The sequence below is a fragment of the Piliocolobus tephrosceles genome, chromosome 16 (genome assembly GCF_002776525.5).
Source record: "Piliocolobus tephrosceles isolate RC106 chromosome 16, ASM277652v3, whole genome shotgun sequence".
NCBI classification, from domain to species: domain Eukaryota; kingdom Metazoa; phylum Chordata; class Mammalia; order Primates; family Cercopithecidae; genus Piliocolobus; species Piliocolobus tephrosceles.
This window is the reverse complement of record NC_045449.1, coordinates 12,747,300-12,751,662: the sequence shown is the minus strand read 5'-3', so window position 1 is coordinate 12,751,662 and position 4,363 is coordinate 12,747,300.

Sequence of the window (4,363 nt, the reverse complement as noted above, 5' to 3'; positions counted from 1 at the left end):
TTCACACTTAGTTATTTTCTCAGTTGTAAAAGTTTCAGATACAGCCCCCTTCAGCTCTCAGCACATCCCTCAGACTTTATTGTTTTTTTAGTGAAACACCAGAGTACCTTCTACCTATTGCCATTTGCTGTGGATATATGTATTAACACTTGATTTCTTAATTAATTTTTTATGGTTTAGATTTTCAGCAGAGATGTTTTTGTGTCATCAGGAAGTTTAATAGTAAACATATTTAATTCTAGATCCCCATTATTATGTATCGGTCTGTTTTAATAACCTCTGTGCAATCTGATTTTTAACAATACTGTAAGAATGTGAACACACACAAATGTAAATGTATATGTATCTTACTTTTTTTCCTCACTATTTTTTCAGGGAAACAAATCATTTCAGGTCTTGGGAAATTCTATAAACACACCATTTTTAGTGAGAAGGATAGTGTTAGTAATTATTCTTAAATAAGATGTATAAAATGACCAAATTGTTTTTATAAGATGTTATTTAAATATTTATAATGATGAGGAAATGAACAATAGTAAAGTAACCCACTGGTTATCTATTATCAAAGAGAGATGGGAGGGGAAGGAAGTTGGCTAAGGGCGGCCAAACGCAGGCAGCACAGGGTGATGAGAAAGTGGAGGGGTCCATGAGAGGGAGGATGCTGGAGAAGTCAAAGGATGGGTTCTCAATGGAGCACATCGATCATCTTCAAATATGAGATTATAATGTTGACTATTACTCAAACCATCAGCAAACAAGGCAGGGCCCACCTAGCACAGTATCATAAACCATTTCCCACCCCTACCCAGAAAGGAGCCCCCAATGTATAACAACGTTATTTACCCAGGTTCACTAATTCTGATGATACATCCCCATGATACATCCCACACTTCTTCACGTATCTCCCAGAAAGTCATTGTTAACCGTTGTCAAAGCCTTGCGCCTTCACCAGTTCTACTACCTGCCTTGATCTATAGGTTTAGTGGCCTGATTTAAAAAAAAAAAAACAACAACAACATGCAGTTACTCTCCCATGACTTACTCTTACTCCTCTCAGGCTAATTCCTAGTGACCACTACTTCCTTTCCTAAATTTCCTCAGGTCAACTCATTAGTCATTTGTCCTAGCATCTTGCTTGGGATCTGAGTCCAGCATGCCAATCAACTATATGTTAAAAATCAACCCTCTTTTCTTTTGCTTTTCAGTTTTTGTGGGTACACAGTAAGTGCATACACTTATGGGTTACCTAAGATGTTCTCATACAGGCATGCAATGCATAATAATCACATTAGGGTAAATGGGGTCTCCATTCTTCTTTTCTAATGTAAGCATTTAATGCTATTCAGTTCTCTCCAACATTAGCTGCACCCCACAAATTTCAATATGTTGTATTTTCATTTTCATTCAGTTCAGAACATGTTTTTAATTTCCCATAAAATCTCCCTCTTTGACCTATGGATGATTTGCTTATGTCAACATTTAGGGTTTCCTAGTTATCTTTCTGTTAACAGATTTCTAGTTGACCTCCATTAGAGTCAGAGAAAACACTTTGTATCATTTCAAATTTTTAAATCTGTTAAAATGACTGAGAATCTGGTCAAACTTGGTGAATGTTTTATGAGCACTAGAAAAGAATATGTGTCCTCTGTAGATCTTATTGTTGAGTGAAGAATTCTATAAATGGCAATTAGATCCAGTTGATTTACAGTGTTGTTCAGTTCTCCTTTGTCCTTGCTAATTTTCTGTGAACTGATTCTGCCAATAACGAAGAGAGGAGTGGTGAAGTCCTCACCTATAATGAGGGGTTTTTCTACCTGATCCTTCAGTTCTATCACTTGTTTCTTCATGTATTTTGAGCCTCTGTTCTCAGGTGCATACACACATAGGATTATTGTGTGTTTCTGATAAACCGAGTCTTTTATTAGTGTGTAGCATCTTTCTTTCTTTCTTTTTTTTTTTTGAGACAGAATCTCACTCTGTCTCCCAGGCTGGAGTGCAATGGCATGATCTCGGCGATCTCAGCTCAATGCAATCTCTGCCTCCTGGGTTCAAGCAATTGTCCTGCCTCAGCCTCCCAAGTAGCTGGGATTACAGGTATGCGCCACTATGCCCAGCTAATTTCTGTATTTTCAGTAGAGACAGGGTTCCGCCATGTTGGCCAGGATGGTCTCAAACTCCTGACCTCAGGTGATCCACCCACCTCGGCCTCCCAAAGTGCTGGGATTACAGGTGTGAGCCACCAGGAGCAGCCATATCTCTCTTTATCTCTGTAATTTTCCTTGGTCTGGAGTCCACCGTATCTGATATATTAATAAATACATTCCATCTTTCTTTTAAATTGAGCACACTTGCTAAACTCTTTTAAAAAAAAAATGGCATAACTTCGCTTCATTCTGCTCTTCAAGCATTTCTGTCCTTATCTACAAGTTCTTAAGTTGCCAGTCATTCCCACTTCTGGGAATATATAATTCTAAAAGAATTTAAAGCAGGATCTGGAAGAGAGATTTGCACACCCATATTCGTAGAGGCATTATTCACAATAGCCAAAAGATGGAAGCCAGACACAAAAAGGCAAATATGGTATGATTCCAACTCTATGAGGTAACTAAAGTAGTCAAATTCATAGAGATAGAAAGTAAAATAGTGGTTACTGGGGCCTGGAGGGAGAGAAAAATGGGAAGTTATTGTTTAATGAGTGCCAAGTTCCAGTGTTGCAAGATGAAAAAATTCTGGAGATCAATCACACAACAATGTGAATATACTTAACAAGATTGAACTGTACACTTAAAAATGGTTAAGATGAAAAAAATGGTTAAGATGGTAAATTCTATGTCACATGTTTTTCAAAATTAATTTTTTTCATTATAGAAAATAAAATTACCAGCAATTGTTTGGCAATTTGACCATGCCACATAACAATGGTAAAAACAAAATAATGTTTTCTTACAAAATCTGAGTATTAACTCCAAATCACAAATACTCATTTTATCTTTTTAAGTCAGAAGATTACTGTTCTCAGAAGACAAACAGTAATTGAGGAGTCTAATTTTCTCCTTTTTATTCACCAACTTTTATCATCATGCCTACGGTATTGATTTATCTCTTCTGCTTTTTATCAACACCCAGAACCTGATTTTTTTTTTTTTTTTTTTTTTGAGACGGAGTCTCGCTCTGTCTCCCAGGCTGGAGTACAGTGGCCTGATCTCGGCTCATTACAACCTCCGCCTCCCAGGTTCAAGCAATTCTCCTGCCTCAGTCTCCTGAGTAGCTGGGACTACAGGCGTCCGACACCACTCCTGGCTAATTTTTGTATTTTTAGCAGAGATGGGGTTTCACCATATTGAACAGGCTGGTCTCGAACTCCTGACCTTGTGATCTGCCCGCCTCGGCCTCCCAAAGTGCTGGGATTACAGGCTTGAGCCACCGCACCCGGCTGATATGTCTTATTAGTCATCTTGTTTGAACATGACTAAAAAAATACCCTATATACACATCTGCATACATCTGTGCACACGTTTTTCTTATTCTTGAGGGTGTTGGCAAGCCTGAACTCAATTGGATTTTTTCAATTAAAATTCACACTAACTGACACCATTTGATCATTTACACCTTAGCTGAAAACCTTTCCCCAAGATTTGATATGTCCGTTCTAAATTAAATTTGTCAAAAGGCCAGGCCCTGCAGCCAAAAGGGTTTCTATGGGATGTTCTTTCTTGACATCACACAGAATCTCTATTTCTCTAATGCAAGATTATTTGGGATGAATTAAAAATGCATTTTGTTTTTCAGACCTTTACAACCCTCATAGCAAGCTTGCCTTTCAGTCTCCTTAGCAACCAAAAACTCAAAATAATTAAAGGCAATTAAATTTGCAATGATTAGAATAAGCTGTACTTTTATAATCTAACATGGTAGATATAATTATAGGATAAAACAAAATTATATATCATGTATTTACATTATTAATAAAGAGATGCTAGATCATAAAGAAAACAAAAAACATGTTGTTTACCCAAATTGTCTATTTCCCACTGATTTCTTCACCTTATTCTCCAATACCCTAATATTATGTCTCTTCTGAGAAAATCACTATTACTAGAAAATAAATGTCATGAGGGAAGGGACTATGTTTGCATATGTTTTTGGCTTATGTTGTTTTATTCAAGGGTACATTTTTGTAATGGAACTACGTTTATCCCCAATGCCAACACAGTGTGGAAGACATAACAAACACTCACTAGTAGAATGAATAAGCAAAATACACAATTTTTGTTTATTTATTTTTGTGCAGGATTTTTTTTCTTTGAGACAGGGTCTTGCTCTGTTGTCCAGGCTGGAATGCAGTGACGCCATCACAGCTCAC